The sequence below is a fragment of the Patagioenas fasciata genome, chromosome Z (assembly GCF_037038585.1).
Source record: "Patagioenas fasciata isolate bPatFas1 chromosome Z, bPatFas1.hap1, whole genome shotgun sequence".
NCBI lineage: Eukaryota > Metazoa > Chordata > Aves > Columbiformes > Columbidae > Patagioenas > Patagioenas fasciata.
Window position 1 is genome coordinate 26,695,717 of NC_092560.1, and position 18,243 is coordinate 26,713,959.

Here is an 18,243-nt window from a genome sequence, read left to right on the forward strand (position 1 = left end):
TGTTCAGGTACCAACAACTTCTGCAAACACTTAGGTAACTGTGATTTGGGTTGGAAGGTCAAGTTCATTCTCTCCCTTCTGCTGCAAATGCCTGCACCTTGTGTGTGGCTGTAAAATCCCTTGCCTTTTTCTTTAGACCTCTACTTCTTCCCTCTTCTGCTGGTTGCTGTACGAAATAGGGCAGGAACAATAAATTCTGTAGTAGAGTCACTTAAGGTTAGTGACCATTTCCATATTGTAGTTTAAATCAACATCCAGCATATTTTAGCACGTACCCAAATTAAGATGAAATATCATCACAGTTTATTGCTATTGAAACACACTTGCTGAAGGTTTGAGAAGCACCTTGTGACTCAGCTGTTTAATCACAAACAATTGTAAATAGATTATAGGTTGGACTTTTGTAATGTCTGATGGCTGTCTAATTACTAAATCTTTCTTAGAGAATCTGATTTAAAGTGTTATCAGGCTTCTTAAATATCTTAATACGTGCAAAACTTTTTGTCCTGATACGACTCTTACATTGTGCAACTTGCCCATTTATACCATACCTCTAATGTAGGTTATAAAAAATCTAATCTATGAAGCATTATCAGTGTTTTGTACAACTCTGAACCTTTGACTTCAGGATACTTTTCTTAATCAAATATTTTACTAACTCAGTCACGTGAGCAACCTGAAAAAGACACTGGGCTGGTGTAAGCATGTTGATGACAGTAGGTTAACCATATTTCAGTTTGAGATGGCTTCAATCCTACATAAAACTACATGGATGATAATTTTGAGAAGAATATTTACAGTTCAGGGATGAAATGTCTTCCTCCTTTCCTCTGAAACAGAAAAAGCTGCCGCAGAACTCAGTCACACTACCTTATTTACGTACTGTAAACTCTTCATATTTTGTACTTTGGGAATTCTTCTTTTAATGTCAATATCATGCTTTTAAAAACAACTCTTTCAGTTTGAAACCAAAGAGCAGTAGAATAGCCTAAATTTTAATTTTTGGTGACTTTAGAACACAGACAAAATTGTAACTGAGGAATCAAAGAATCACAAAATCATTTACGCTGGAAAAAAACCTTTAAGATCATCAAGTACAACTGTTGGCGAAACACTGCTAAGTCCGTCAATAAAATATGTACCTACCACCACATCTACACATCTTTTAAACCCCTCCAGGGATGGTCCATCAACCACTTCCCTGGGCAGCCTGTTCCAGTGCATCACAACTCTTTCAGTGAAGAATTTTTTCCACACATCCAACCTGAACTTTCCCTGGTGCAATTTGAGGCCATTTTCTCTTGTCCTATCACTTGTGACCTGGAAGAAGGGACCAACAGCCTCCATGCTACAACCTCCATTCAGGTAGCTGTAGAGAGCAATAAGGTCTCCCCTCAGTCTCCTTTTCTCCAGATTAAACAGCCCCAGTTCCCTCAACCACTCCTCATCAGACTCGTGCTCCAGGCCCCTCACCAGATTCATTGCTCTCCTCTGCACTCTCTCCAGCCCCTCAATGTCTTTCTTGTAGTGAGGGGCCCAAAACTGAACACAGGATTTGAGATGCAGTGTCACCAGCACTGAGTACAGTGGCACAATCACTTCTCTAGTACTGCTGGCGACACTATTCTTGATGCAAGCCAGGATGCTGTTGGCCTTCTTGGCCACCTGGGCACACTGCTGGCTCGTGTTCAGCCAGCTAACGAGCAACACACCCAGATCCTTTTCCACCAGGCAGCTTTCCAGACACTCTTCCGCCATCTATAGTGCTCTAGCGGTACTCCATCCAGGAGCGGATAACTAGGTCTACAGGTGTCTGAAGCTGTACATCTGACTGGTTTGGCTACATTGCCAAATTGCTCATGTGTCTGTGAAGATCTGGTTTTCCTCAAACCCTCTTTCCTGCCAAAACTGGTCAAGGGTTTTGTTCGAGGTGCTCAAAGACCAGACAGGTATAATTGATTTAGTCTTTGTAGTAGTTTTCCCACAGAGTTTTATGATAGGGCCTTCCCAAATATATAATTCTTGAGTGGAATTCCTTAAGAAATGTCAATATCACTAGAGAAGGGGGTTACTCTAGTCAACATCACCAGTCATGGTTGGAGTATTTGCTCTGCCCAGGCTGATGTGGCTCCACCACCTCCTGTAACCACTGGGAGAATGCTGCTCAATGATCTGGAAGCTGGTTTGAGAAGAGACAAGCCCTGAACCTGCTTTTGAGCTGCACCCTTGTGCACAGTGGAGGCCTGGGTTCCTAGGCATGCAGGATGTCCTCAGGTGGGTTTTCGTTCCTAGCCGAGTGTCTTATCTTAGAGATCACTGTGCTCTCCTGGACGATGTTTTATCCACAATTGCACAATTCTCTGCCTCTGTATAATGCTGCACATTTTTTTGTATGTTTTTTCTTTAATATCCTGGTACAAATTCTTCTATGATCAGTGAATGGAGCCTTTCTCCAAGTGGAATATGTCCAATAAAACAAAGCTTCCTATTTCAAATGCATGTGCTATGCAATGTCTTCATCTTACTTGTAATAACCTAAAAACCTAGCAGGCACAATACTGCTATTAGCTTCATAAAAGCCTTGTCACAAAGGCTCTGGCATACATTCTGAATTAGGCACTTAAATGGATTTTAAAGCATTAAGCCTTTTGTGACTCATTAACCTGTTAGACAAATTCCAGATGCAATAGAGGAACTTTAAACAAATCTAAGCTCTTACCTCTTCAAGTAAAATAAAGATCGAAAATCATACATTTTTGAGTTTGTAAATTCGGGGAAGAGACAATTATCTTTGTTAATATTAAGGATTCAGTGAACTACATCGAATTGTGATGTGATATTAATGTGTTATGATGTAAGCATAGCTGTTTGTGTGTCTATAGAGTATGTAGATGACAGAATAAATGTAAGTCCCCTTTGGAAGGGACTGAAATCTAGTAATCAAAACAGAAGAGGAAAAATAAGAATATGGCTGGTCAACACATTATCCAATAGTCTATGCTTTAATTACAGCTAACTATTCAAAGTGGAATGTTTCAGCTGTGGTGTCATAAACCTACATCATCATAATAATAAACCTAGCCATATTAAATTTCCCAGTCTCTATGGCAACAATTTCTTTAGTTTAAACTGAAAGCATTCAACTACTTGCTGGTAAAGCACAATAAAATACAAGGAAACACTATTAAAATAAACTTTTTCCTACATGGAAAAGTCTTATGATGGACCTTTTCTCAAAACTTCTATAGTGAGTGGAATTGTAAAGAATAGCGAGAATGCTTATTTAACTCTGTGCTTTAAGTTCAAGAGGGAGAGATTTGGTCCACTGTATAATTTGCTGTAGCATTTGGAAAAGTTTTTTAAACTTTTAGTTGAAGTAGCTCAGTCTTCCTGATGAAGAGCCCTCTTGAAGGCAAATTGTTTTCCAGGTTGTGTTACCAAAAGAAGTTTGGTTAAAAGATTCCAGACCTCAGCTCAATTTATGTTTCATAATGCACCAACAGGTACTTGCCTCTTTTCTGGCATGGCTTTTTTTTTGCCAAACCAGAAATTTAGACATTTTTGAAATGGAGCATTTTGGGATACAAAATTTTCTTGTAACTTGACACTGGGCATGTAATGTATATTCCAGGTTTTCTGCTCTCTGGCTGATAAAGAGCAAAGAGAATGCAGTTCAGCAGTTTTGTTTCTTTTTGCTTAAAAAAAAAATGTGGCTTTGTAAAATATTTCCATACTTTACTGCTATCTGTCAAACTTGTCTGAAACTTGTGGGTTTGGGTGGGCTTTTTTTCCAAACCTTTTTTCCTTTTTATCTCCCAATAAGCAGCAGTTAAAAAAAAAAAAAAAAAAAAAAAAAAAAGTGGAAAGGTTTGCTTTGATTTTGTGATTTGAAATGGCAGAAACAGATTTTAAGGGGAAAGGTCTTCTCTCCCATTCCCAGCTCTCACCTTAAAGCATCCAATGTTTTACATGAGTTACTGGGTCAGTGTTAATGCACAGTGTGGCTGGCTCATTGAGGAGAGGCTGTGGGTGTCATGGAAACACCAATTAGTCCAGGGGTGGGAGGGAGGTCAAAGCACTCGTGGACCCATGTACAGGTGTATCCACCTACAGATCTTAATGCAGGTGAGTGTTCATATAGAGGCATTTGTTTAATTAACTGTTATGATAATCACTGCCAATTGAATATTACATGGCTACAGCTTATTTTGAAATTACCAAAGGAGTGTTAAAACACTCTATGTCACCTCTTACAATTGTTAAGTATAAAAAAAAAAAAAAAAAGACTCCCAGAATATGGATACCATATATATGTGTGTAATCCAGAAAGAAGATACCACAACAATACAATTTTCCCTGATAGGATGACCTTACTCTCATTTTTCTCGTGCTTTGTTATAGAGTAACTCTGTCAACGTGGAAAGGAAAGCTATGTCTTGAGCCTCTCGACAGCTTATTTTCTTCCAGCCTTATCACAAGTCGTCGATCAGTCAACACAACTTCTCTCCTTGCTTTCCTGTGTGTTTTTCAATGCTTAGAGTCTCCCAGGTCACTTTGTCTTTAGCACTGAACTTCATGCAGTTGTCTTACAGAACAAAAAGTTCTGCTTGTTTGTTTGGTTGGTTTGGTTGTTTGATGATGTGTTTTGTTTTGGTCTGGTTTGGTTTGTTAGTATTTTTGTTTTTTAATGTTCTAGATGACTCTATACTAACACTAGCACTGAGGCAGAGACAGAAATGAAGTTGAAGCATACTTTTCTAACAGAGCTGCATGCTGTTAATGGGTCCTCAGTGCTTTAAATCAAAGTGTTGATCCTGGCATTTGTGTCTCCATAGACACTGTCAGGTATTTGAGTGGTGGTTACTGTCAGCCAGTGTGTGCTTACAGGGAATTTGACATGTCCCAGTCTCTGTGACTTTAACCTGGCCCACAGTAAGAGAGATTAAAGCTGAATCAAATTGCCTTATATTTACCATAGTTGGGCATACAGGCACTTAGTATTATACAAGCCAACTTCATTGACCATGCCAAATAGATCACATGCTGAAATCTAGCCTAAGAATGTGTCTTAAGGAGGTAAAATGGGACTTGGTTTCTTGATTTTCTTTCACAGTGAATTCTGGTTTCTGCTGCTGCAGTTCTTTTAAAAGATATGGGATGACTAAGATCCTGCTTTAAAAAGGCAGGGAACTTTTCCCATGTAAAGATATTGGCATATTTCATCCTCCTCCTCTGCTACTTAAATGGCCTTACAAATAATGTTTTTGCTGTTTGTTGAAGTAGTGGGTATCTTTTCTAAGTTCTGGAGCTCTGGGATGCCTTGTGTAAATCTAACATTAAACCATTGTTCACTTCTTCTGTTGGAACTGTGCAGCAGAGCACTAACTGACTTTTTATTGAAAGAATACTAAATTACTCTTTCGGCCTATTTGTCCAAAGGCACTAGCCATGATTCCCCTTTTCTATGTAGTATATCACAGTTGATTCAACAGTTCACTGTATCCTTCCCCTCTATTCTGAGTACAAAGAAATCACAGTTGTGCACAGGGTGCGTGTAATGACATACAAGACAGTTATCTCCATTATCATTGAATTCTCATGTCTTCTGAATATTCTTTTAAGCTACGTATTTTACATGGTTATTGTCACCTAAAACTACAAGTTTACCCTAATACAAAACAACTCTTTTAGACCCTTTGCTTCATTACTTTGCTCCTATCCTGCTTACTGTATTATCCCCATTTGATTTGCATGTGAGGTTATGTGATCAGCTGCATAATTTTCTTTTTAGTCTTTCAACAGTTATAAGATTGGGCCTGACTGATTGTATGCATGAGAATAATCTGTGCTGGAGGTCTAGAAAATATAATTGCATGTAGTTGCTATGGTAAAGGTCTTACTAATGAAAAGTTGGGAGGCAGGGGTTATAACAACTGTCTTTTTTCCAGAGTTCATTTTTTTTGGATGAATGGAATCTTCAGGCTAGGATTTGCTCAGCTATTTAAATTATCGAGATTTTTTTATATTCTAAATCAATTTTAATGCTGTGGGACAAGTGGACATATATAATTAATGCTAGTGAATGTATCTTACCTACATTTTTCAACATCCTTGTTTTCAGGCCAACAGAGAGAGAACTCAGTACAGCTGCTGCTCAGTTTCCCTAGACACATCTTTTTCAGCCTTTATTTTCTGAAAGGTACTCGCTGGCAAGAGAGATAGGATGTAGCTTTCCACATATTATATGCCAACATGAGGAAAACAGTTCACCAGAAGGTCATTAAAATTTTCAAGCTCTGCAATATGGAGAGCTAATCTTTAAAAGCAACCATTTTAGAAGGAGATCAGCCTGAAACGACTTAATTTCCCTGAAGGCTGATCCATGTGTAAATGTCCCTTACAAAAGGTGACAGAAGGAAGCCAGGCAACACTCAGAGTAACCTTGTAAGAAACTTTTATCACAGCCAGGAGAGAAAGACGACACAGTGGATTTATTCCGTAAATGTGGTGTTCAGCTCTGTAGCAAATGGTACTCTCGTGCTGTTTATTCCCGAGGATTCTAAGGGGGTTTCTTAGGTAATCTTAGTCATGCTAAGGTTCTCTCTTGCCTCTATGTTTCTTGATGGGTAGAAGCTCCTACTTGCCTCCAAGAAGGATTGCTGTCCTCTAGCTGGGCATCGCTGACATAAATGTTATTTTCTGGTTTAAGACAAGATTTATTCCACTCCGTATCTTGTTTAAATCCTTGCAAATGAGAGCAGATATCTTACAAGAGCAAAGCATTAGGTATGCAGAAGCTTGGGGGATTTAAATATGAAATTGAGATTTTGTGTTCTGTGTCTAAAAAAATACTTGAGTAATAAAAAAAAAAAAATTACTGAAACTGTTCTGAAGGCTTCCAAATGAGAAGAATTAACTACCCATGTCTTAAAATTAGAATAGCTCAGTCATTGCAGAACACTTCCCGTGCTCAGTACTATTTAAGCTTGGCCAGAAAAGTTGTCCATATGAGGCTAATTCTTATCACCTTAATGAATACCCTTGCTGATGTCAGTCAAACTCAGTGCTTCCACTAGAGGCCTTAACTTCAATCATCCTCTGGTGTAGAAATAATGACCCTGCACCAGAGAAACTTCCTGTAGTCACAGGACATGAGACTAGAAGAGACCTGTCCCATACAATCTCATCATTTGTTCTTGAGGGCAGCTTGTTCTATGTTATTTCAGAATAGGACCCATAGATCTTTCCAGACAAGGAAATCTCTTTGCTTCAGAGAGCAATTGCAGGAATTATACCCTTTTTATTACTGAAAAAAGAAGCTAGAAGCTTCTCTGAAGAAGCCATGATACGGTGCCTCTCACTATGTATCTTGAGAAAGATGTGGGAAGCTTTCACGTTTACCAGAGCTAGTTGTTGTTAGCAGCTACATTGCTTCATTTTACACCAGTAAACAGGCTCTGTAGAAGAAACATAGCACAAGTCATTAGGGCTGAGTTTTTTTCACCACTTTTTTCAGCTGTGAGCCCCAAAATACCAATATGTATGCAATTTCTGTTTAGTTTAGCTCTTTTGATCATTGATTTATCTTTTTCTACAGCTGCAGAAGCATAATCTCAGAAAAAGTAAACATAAGGAGGCAGGACTCTAATCAGAATTGATCTGTGCAAACAGAAAATAAAAATACATTTATTCTGGTTTATTCATTGTGTATGAAAGGTATTAGCTGTGAAGAATGCTGGTGTGACTCTTTGCATGGGTGGTTATTTTACACAAAACCTCTTGAATAGTCTCTCATCCTGTACTTTCCTTTTGTGTGCGTATCTTCTTTTTTTTTTTCTTTTCTTTTGGACTGAAATCAGTAAACTGTCTTCATGCTATATTGGTGAAGTTGATTTTCTTCTGAATTAACCAATAAAAATTAAAAAGTCATATTTGTTGCAGAGCAAGGAGGAATACAACAGTCTTAAGATGATTAAACAAACTCATGAATCCAATCTTAACACTCCTGAGAGGGGTTGATATCTCATCCCTGTGTAACTTCTGCACGTTGAACAGATGTAAAAGACACCTGGAGATCTGTCAATTTTGAAACATCTTGTCCTGCACAACACACATTATCTCAGATATACTCTGGTACATGTCTTGCAGTTCCAACTAACAATTTCAAAAATGCCCTGTATTAGTAAGCCACCCTAAACTCACACCAATAAGAATATGTTAATAGAACACAGACTTTTTCACATTACTTCTTCAGTTTACTCATGGGTGATGTGAGGAGTCATTGCAGTCTGCATAAATAGAGTGTCTTTCTTGTTCTCAGCATTTTTTTTTTTACTTGAGATCCCAGGCTTTTCTGATGTAAGGCACCTTCTTCTTTCACTGGAGTGAAAAAATACTTTTGGTTCCTGTGGCTGGGCCTTGACTCTTGGTAAAGCTATTATTGTGAGCAATGATGCTCAAATGTTCTCAGTGCAAACTTCTTTGTTCCCCAACTGTGTCACAGTGACTCTGTCCCTACTTCAGTTCTCTTGTTCCTTTCTGTTTAAAACATCTAGGGATGCAGAAAGTACTATGTTCTTCCCCCCACCCCCTCTTTTCTTTTTCCAGTTTAACCATTCAGAGGTTTCCTGGTTTGGAAAAGTTCATGGAAACATCTTCAAAACTCCTTCTTTCTTCAAACCAAAAATTGAACAAACACATGTTCAAGATAAATGAGAATTTTGGTGCAAGCAATTTAGATTTTTTTTCTCTAACTTCTGAAACATAGTGGGAAACATTAAGTTAAGAAAATATTGCTAGACTGTGGCTTTTGCAGTAAACGAATTACGTAGTGCTTAACACATTGACCGAGTATTTAGGAATTAGGTTTTCCAGTGTCTCTAGGAAAATGTCTCCTGAGCTTTAGCCTAGAAGCTTATAAAATGTTTTGATTTATTACTGTAATATGTCTGAATTATATTTTTAAATTATTATTTTGGAAGTTATAAATGAATCCTATGTTATGCATACTCTTTAAATAGCTCAACATTTCTGGATGCTGACACTCTGCTGCAGCAGCACAACCAGTATCCAGAAAAATTATGTGTTTGAATGACTTTATTTTGCTTAAGAATACAGAAGAAATGTGTTCACAGAAAATAACTTGGTTTTTTGTGGTTTTCGTTTGTTTTGTTTTTGTCTTTTGAGGGCATCAGCAGGCTCCCAGATCATCATCATAATTTGTTCTATGGGGACTGCTGTGGATCAGAAGAGGTCAAACTAAGCTATTTGTTTTTCACGCTACCATTACTTCCTAGCATTGCTCATCTGCAGACTCATAAATAGATGTTATGCATAACAAGAGCAGGTGGTTAATGAAAAAAATAATGTAGAAGGTGTTAGGGAGCTATGCAAATCAATGCGATATTAAGAATCTGTTATATTTTTTCCTGGTCTTAAACTAATGCATACACTTATCGGTAAATTTTTATTTCTATTTAGCAGGATCATTCACAAAAATTAGAATCAGATTTATGACATGTGAATAAGGGAATTTCAAAAATACATCTGCTATATGAATTTCAATATTAGTGCAGGCTTGAATGGTCTAACCACAACCTCTATTCCTTGTTTTGGCAAGAGACTGCAGGAATTATGCCCTGTATTTGCCCACGATCTCTATAATTACAATAGAGTGGTATACTAGCCATGCACTGAACACGTACTGCTAGCTGTTACACTACCAGAGAAACAGTATTAACCAGCAATACTTCTGATCAGTTTTCACTTATATCTATTGATGTATGGGTACACAATCTTTTGGGTCATTAATAAGTTCAGAAACATCTAATATATTTTTCAGAATAAATATCCATTTCACTTCCATTTTTTAATGATGGGAACTCTGCAGAATACAAGACTCCTTAAAGTGGAGATCATCTAGTCCAACCCATCTGCTAAAGCAGGTACACCTGGAGCAGATTGCACAGCAATGTGTCCAGGCAGGTTTTGAATGTCTCCAGGGATGTTTCAAATGTCTCCAGAGAAGGATACTCCACAATCTCTCTTGGCAGCCTGGTCCAGTGCTCTGTCACCCTTAAAGTAAAGAAGTGTCTCCTCGTGTTTAGACGGAACCTCCTATGCTTCAGTCTGCGCCCATTGTCCTTCATTCTGTCATTGGGCATGACTGAAAAGAGCTTGGTCCCATCCTCTTGACATCCACCATTCTCTTCTCCAAGATGAACAGACTCAGCTCTCAGTATTTCCTCATAAGAAAGATGTTCCAGACCCCTAATCATCTTCCCAGCCCTCCACAGCACTTCCTCCAGTAGTTCCTTATCTTTCCTAAACTGGAGAGCCCAGAACTGGACACAGTACTCCAGATGTGGGCTCACCAGGACAGAGTAGATGGGGAAGATAACCTCCCTGAACCTGCTGGTCACACTTTTCCTAATGCACACCAGGATGACATTGGCCTTATTGGCCACAAGGGCACATTGCTGTCTCATGGTCAACCTGTTGTCAACCACAACTCCCAGATCCCTCTCTGCAATACTGCTTTCCAGCAGGCCAACCCCTAATCCGTACTGGTGCCTGGGGTTATTCCTCCCCAGGTGCAGGACCTTGCACTTTCTCTTGTTGAATTTCCTCAGGTTCTTCTCTGCCCAGTCCTCCAACCTGTCTAGGTCTCACTGAATGGCAGCACAACCTTCTCGTACATCAGCCCTTCCACCCAGTTTGGTATCATCAGCAAACTTGCTGAGGGTGCACTCAGTTTCTTCATCGAAGTCACTGATGAACAGGTTAAACAGGACTGGACCCTGTAGTGACCCCTGGGGAACCCCACTAACTACAGGCCTCCAACCAGACTCTGCACCGTTGATCACAACCCTTTGAGCTCTGCCACCCAGCCATCTCATGACCCATCTCACTGTGCATACATCCAGCCCACACTTCTTGAACTTGCTTATGAGGAGGTTGTGAGAAATGGTGTCAAAAGCCTTGCTGAAGTCATGATAGACGATGTTCACTGCTCTTCCCTCGTCTACCCAGCCAGTCATACCATCACAGAAGGCTATCAGTTTGGTCAAACATTATTTCCCTTTGGTGAACCCATGCTGACTACTCCTGATAGCCTTATTTTCCTCCACATGCTTGGAGATGACGTCCAGAATGAGCTGTTCCATCACCTTTCCAGAGATGGAGTTGAGGCTGACTGGTCTGTATTTTCCTGGGTTCTCCTTCTTGCCCTTTTTGAAGACTGGAGTGACATTGGCTTTCCTGCAGCACTCAGGCACCTCTCCTGTTCTCCAAGACCTCTCAAAGATGGTGGAGAGTGGCTTTGCAATAACACCTGCCAACTCTCTCAGCACTCGTGGGTGCATCCCATCAGGGTCCATGGATTTTTGGATGTTCAGTTTGTCTAAATGATCTCTTACCTGATCCTCCTCAACCAAAGGAAAGTCTTTCTTCTGCCAGGCTTTCTGTCCTACCTCCAGGGTCTGGGATACCTGAGGGCCTGTTTTAGTGGTAAAGATGGAAGCAAAGAAGGCATTCAGTAACTCTGCATTCTTTGTATCATCCATCAACAGGACACCCACCTCAGTCAGCAGCAGACCTACATTTTCCCTAACCTTCCTTTTGCTGCTGATATACTTGAAGAAGCCCTTCTTGTTGTCCTTGACATCCCTGGCCAGAATGAATTCCAAGTGGAGCTTGGCCTTCCTCACCACATCCCTGAATACTCTAACAGCCACCTTAAAGTTCTTCTTGGTTTGTTAGGACAAAGTCCAACAGCACACCTCTCCTTGTTGGCTCCTCCACCACCTGTGTCAAGAAGTTGTCCTCAATAATCTGTAGGAACTTCCTGGACTCTGCATGTTTTGCTGTGTTGCCAACCCAGCAGACGTCAGTGATTGAAGTCTCCCAGGGCTTGTTACTGTGAGGCTACTTCCAGCGTGCTGTAGAAAGCCTCATCAACTTCCTCTTCCTGATCTGGTGGCCTGTAGTGAACACCCACAACAGCGTCCACCTTGTTAGCTTGTCCCTTAATTTTTACCCCCAAGGACACAACTTGTTCTTCATCTCCCTCTAGGCAGAGTTTGATACATTTGAGTTGCTCTTTCACATAAAGTGCAACTCCTCCACCTTGCCTTGCTGGCCTGGCTTTCCTTTTTAGTGCCTGTTTATAACATCTGAATGTTTAAAATAATTTATTTGGAGATGTTACTGATTCTGGGGTCTTTTTTGAAAGAGAATAACTTAAGTAGTGAATTTTATTTGCTATATTTTTTAGTTGGATACTCTTTGGAAAAAAACCCTGGTTCTGTACATTTATAGCTCCATACCTGTAAAAGCAATGAACTTCTAGGAAGTGTGGCCATGCTCCCATTATTTCACCCTCTACCAGAAGCTCTTGTTCCAGCTGCATTGCATATACACTGAAACAGACACTTGCACTAATACAGACTGCTCATTTTAAACCCTGAAATTCCTTGGCTGAGTGAGGTTAAGTTTTAGCATAAATAAAGGTAACTCTTTCGTTAGCCATCAAAGTGAAGGACTGTGGCACAGATTATGTGTCCTCTATCCTCTTGCTTCCAAGATATCCAGCAGGCTCCAGGAACTTTTAGACCTTGTTCTACCTGCTCATTGTCAACAGATCTTTTAAGATTTATACATAAATGTTACAGGAAAAGTGGTGCAATATAAATCAGCGTGAAATCTTTTGGAAGGAAAATAGTGATATTAGTGTATGAAATCTTTAAGCAAGTTTAAGCAAGTAAGCAGATTTTATGCATTCACACTTCTTCTCTCATGGTCTTCACACACTCACCCTTTCACTTACATATGCACATACTCCCAAGCATCAAAATGTGTGTGTTCAAGTGGACATGCAGGTGGTTCCATTCATAACTACTGCGTTGACTTTAATATTTCTGTTAAAACCTCTACAGCATTAACACATGAAGTATTTGGGAAAAAAAATCTGGAATATCTTGCTTAAATGTCTTCTATTTCATAATTTATGTCTTAAAAATGGGTAAAAATAATTCATCTGCATTTCAATGTAACATATATCTGCTATAAAATGAAAGCAATGGTCACTTCAGCAGAAAATAAGAATTATATGTGATAGCAAGTATTCTCTTGTTGACAGAAATCATCAGTCAGTTTGAGTATGTGATTACATTAATTGACATAGCAGTACAAAATCTGGAAAAGAATTAATCTGCTAAAAGAACTTGGGGTACCATGGTAACTATTATTTCCAGAATTTACAAATTACAGTTGGAGTTAAAAAGATGTCTGTCACTATTTATGGAAACTATCTTGTATAGGCTAATGAGATAAGGCACAAGAAGTCCATTGTTTAATTTTTCATTTCAGTCCTGAGAAAATCCTCTGTCCATGTGCTTAAGACTGCCAAAAATATTTTTATTTGTAACAGTGTTGAAAGACAAACAACTTTTGACTACAGTGTGACACTTAATACTGCAAGGCCTACATATAGAACATCAATTGGAAACAGCCCCTATAGGTCCTTTACCCACTTTGAAGTGTGTGTAAAGCACTGTTTTCTTCTACTCTTAAGTTAAAATTCCCTCAGAGTGCTATAAGTAGAGGAATGAATACAATAGAGTAATGTTAGTGTTTCTATTTTGCAAGGATTGTAAAGGTTCAAGTGCTAATCTAGTTACACATGTATACAGCTTCAGAGGTAAACTCATTAATTCCAAGCATGTAATTTTTGTATCCTGGGATTGTATCACAGAATCACAGAACGGCTGGCATTGTGAGGGACCTCTGGAGATCATCTAGTCCAACCAACCTGCTAAAGCAGGGTCACCTAGGGCAGATTGCACAGGAATGTGTCCAGGCAGGTTTTGAATATCTCCAGAGAAGGAGACTGCACAACCCCTTTGGGCAACCTGTTCAGTGCTCTAGTGCTCTCTCCTCATGTTTATATGGAACCTCCTGTCCTTGAGTCTGTGCCTGTTGCCTCTCATCCTATTGTTGGGCACCACTGAAAAGAGTCTGGTCCCACCCTCTTGACACTCACCCTTGGGATATTTACAAGCATTGACAAGAACCCCTCTCAGCCTTCTCTTCTCCAGGCTGAAAAGACCCAGCTCTCTCAGTGCTCATAAGAAAGACGCTCCAGACCCAGACCATCTTCGTAGCCCTCAGCTGCACTCCCTCCAGTAGTTCCTTGTCCTTCTTAAACTGGGGAGCCCAGAACTGGATATAGTACTCCAGATGTGGCCTTGCCAGAGCAGAGTAGAGGGGGAGAATCTAGTAACAATATACAGGAACAGCTTTCTTATCTAAAATGTTGGTGATGTGAAAATCAAACCTTTACTAGCTGGTACTTATGTACTTAGTGTAGCAGTACTTATGTATTCAGCAGTGCTTCATGAAGCAGACAAGTAGCTTCAAGAAAAACCATTGACAATTCTGCTGACTTGGAAGTTCAATATGGGTCCAAGTGCTTTGCTGGCTTAAGATCTTGATTTTATTTGAAATAAAAATTTATGATGTTCAACTCAATAAAAGCCATAGTCTTTACATATGTCGATAATACATAAATTATTAAGCTCCCATCTGCCAGGTGTCAGAGGCAAGAATTAGATTAAACGATCGTGGGATTCCTCTTATATAAATTAACGGCTAATGCTGGCTGGACCATTTCAATAATGATACTCTTCAGGGCTTCTCTTCTGCAAGGACTGATGCATAGTAGCCAGATGAAAAAGTTCTGGGGTAACTGCTCTTCCAGCTTGGCCTTAAGTCTGGCAGAACGACTAGAAGAATGAAGCCAGACCTACAGTGATGGATGAAGATCATGATGGGTTTATTTGGAAAGGGGAATTAATAACTTTTGTGTGTGACACAGACCAGTTCTATCTAACACAAAAACATAGACCTCATTCAAGCTGGGGACTTCTCCGTGTTGGGAGGTCTTCTGTGGAAAAAAGTCATTATGGTGGCTTTCAGAAGTAATTCTCTTAGAAAGAAAGAAAAGTGAGGAAAAAGATATTTTAGGTTTACCAAGCTTTCCAGAATTTTTGCACTGAATGCCTCTATTCTTTCCTTAAATAAATAAGAAGGACACTGTGGGTGCCATAGAACTGTTGTCCACTGTATAGGAAAATCTGATAAATTATTTGAAAAATATTGTCCCTCCGTCTTTCCCTGGAAGCTTTTCATCCTGTCGTGGTTTAGCCCCAGCCAGCAACTAGGACCACCCAGCCACTCATTCACCCTTCCCCCTCCCCCCAGTGGGACTGGGAAGAAAATCAGGAAACAAAAGGTAAAACTCATGGGCTGGAATAAAAACAGTTTAACAGGACAGTAAAGGAGAGATAAACAATAGTAACAATAAAAGAAAATTCAAAGTGAGGGATACACAATGCAATTGCTCACCACACAGAAACACTGATGCTCTGTGCACTCCTGAGCAGTGATTCCCTGAGCCGCAATTGTGATTGTCAGGCCTGCACAGCTGATTCTGGAAGAGCCGAGACCCCGACAGCAGTTCGTGCCCAAAAACAATTGCACTGAACAGCTGGACCCGATAAACAAAGAGCACCCTGACCTCAGACAGCCAATTTGATAAAAATAGAGACCCAGACAGCAGTAATTCGCCAAGCAGAGAGTCCCTCCCCTGGCCAGATCCCACAGTTTTATACTGAGAATGACATCAAATGTCCCTTTGGTTAGTGTGGGTCAGTTGTCCTGAATGTGTCCCCTCCCAGTTTCTTGTAAAAGTTAAGTCTATCACAGCGAAACCAATACACTTTCCTTACTTGCAAATTGTTTTCTGGGTTGGGTGGGGTTCATCCCCTGCTATTCAAGCATTTGTATGACAGATTCCTATAGAAAGAACAGATAAGTGAATTAGTTATGATTTTGGGCACTAGTAGTCTAACAAGGAAGTAGAGATGCAGACAGAGCAAGGACCCATTTTTCTGATCTAAATGGGTTAACCTTGGCATCCCTTTTGTTCCCCTCAGTGCTTCAGTGTTTTATCTCCAACAGACAACCATTTAGGCAACAAAGACCCTCTACTTGCAATTTAAGCTGCAAATACTTCACCAATCCAAAATTTTCACAGGATGGAGTTCACTGTTGTCACTTGTTTAAGGCTAATATGTGTCCCAAGATTTTGTATACATTTATTAACATATAATTACTATTGTGGGATGTAAAAGCAAAAGTGAGAAATGTGCACAGGAACATCTTAGTTTCCTATAATTTTGAACTAAAAGTTAGAGTGTAGCAGTAGGATGAAACCTACAGATGCAGAAGATATTTTTTTCCTATCTTTCATATTGGACATTCAGTAAACTAGTATACCTGTTTTTTAGTGAACAATAAGAAGTCATTAATTTATATGCTGAAGAAAAGCTCTTGATTTTTAAATACTGACCTAATTTTTTAAAGACATACAGTAGCACTGAGATTAATCTAATGATATCATTGTCTCTTACTTGGTGATTGAAGGGTTAAATACTGTGGACTTGTACTAACACAAAATTACTGTTTAAGGCTAGGATTGTCATTAATGCTGGATTTGTGAAAATGTGATTTAATGAAATGACTGTGTGGAGATACATTGTAGTTCTCAAAGCAAGTGCAGGTTTTGTAATTCTAACTCTGCTTATTCTCTTGTAGTTTTACATGGGTGAAGAAAAGTCACTAACAGCTGTATCCAACAATATGGTACAACCTGTGATGCAGACCAGGGTATTTAGCAGATATTTGTAAACAGATCTTTATAACTGCTACTGGAATATTTTTATCAGTATCTTCTTTGTTTCCTCATTTGCTATATTGACTTCTTTGTCTCCATTAATTGTCAGTCACATATTTTTAACAAAAGCATAAATATTGTGAGAATGCCATGGTGTTTCTTAAGTACTTGATATTGACAGCATGGGTCCCAAGAGGTGGATTACTTCCAAGCCTTTATATATATTGAACTGTAAGGGCCCCTGTCCCGAAGGCAGAGTGAGCATTTGTGCCAAATCTGTGGAGTAACTTTACAAAACACTGTTCCCTTCTTGCATTACAGGCCAGTTTCATGCTCTAAGCACAAATACGTTTTTTCATCAAATGTTCTCTTTATGCTGTATTAACAAGTGCTGAATGTGTCTTGAAATGAATATTCAATTTAACATTTCTTAAGAAGAAATAGGCTAAATTCCAAGTCGAGCAATTCTGTTTTGTTCTGAATTTGCTGCCTTTTTTTTTTGCATAAGATGAAGAACAGTTGTAGTAAAAATACTGTGCAGTATTTGTTCATGCTGTCTGCTCTCTAAGGTGTTACAAATGTTTCTGACAATGTTGTAGTGGAGATTGTGACCTTTTGATGTGAACAGATGGGAGAAAAAAATACCAAGTGTAATTAAAACTTAAATGTTGAAAGTTTGATCTTGCAGTCTGTGCTCAAAAATTACTTCCCTCTGTAGTGTGAGTTCAGCTTGAATAAACACTACACTAAGGGCTTCTAAGAAACCCCAAAAATCGTGCCTTTGTTTGTCCTTTCATACTTTAATGAAGTGTCCAGGCATGTTTTATAAGAGCAGTTATTAATTGCCAGTATTTTTCTATTATGCATCTTCCAGTAGGGAGCCAGAAAACAAACTATCTGATTGTGAGGTCGCCCTGTCTAAACATTCCAAAGGAAGAATGATCAGGTGGCTAGGGTGTTAGACAGAATTAAGAGGACACCAGTTAACCTTACCTGGTTCAGTTTTAAAGTTGGTGTGACACACAGGAAGTCACTTTAAGTCTGTTTTCAGCCATAAATTGCCAACAGTGCTTTCCTCTTTAATCCACTATCCTACAATGATGACTCAGGTAAACATAAGGACATAAAGTTAATTTTCTAATGATCCGGTATAACAAGCTCTACCTCCACCACATCTTTCACACTGCATGGAAGAAAAAAAGTAAAACTTTTAATCCAATGTTTAGTTTGTTTTGAAACAAGATGCCTGTTCCTACTTAAGTCATAGGTGTGATTTTTTTTGTCAATAACACAACAAGTATTTAATGTGAAAGGTTTCCTCTATAACCTTCAAAATCCAGAGATTGCTGTAGCTGCATGCTTTAGAATATAAACTTTACTCTGCTAATTACCAAGAATTTCAAAAGACATACCTTTATGACCTGCAATCAAGTATTTCAAACATATTGGTATCCCAATCAGTGCATGAATTATAAGTAAGTTTTGGGGCTGGTTTTGTTGCTTGATTT

General features: G+C 39.2%; 1 long non-coding RNA gene across 1 annotated transcript; it reads right to left on the bottom strand.

The window, feature by feature from the left end:
• Nucleotides 1-14,850: 14,850 nt before the first annotated feature.
• On the bottom strand, nucleotides 14,851-17,808 carry LOC139826416 (uncharacterized). The gene is made up of 3 exons (XR_011736455.1): nucleotides 17,729-17,808; nucleotides 15,789-15,855; nucleotides 14,851-14,986 (listed from the first exon to the last, which is right to left on the bottom strand). It is a non-coding gene; the product is annotated as an uncharacterized lncRNA (long non-coding RNA).
• Between the last annotated feature and the right edge of the window lie 435 nt (nucleotides 17,809-18,243).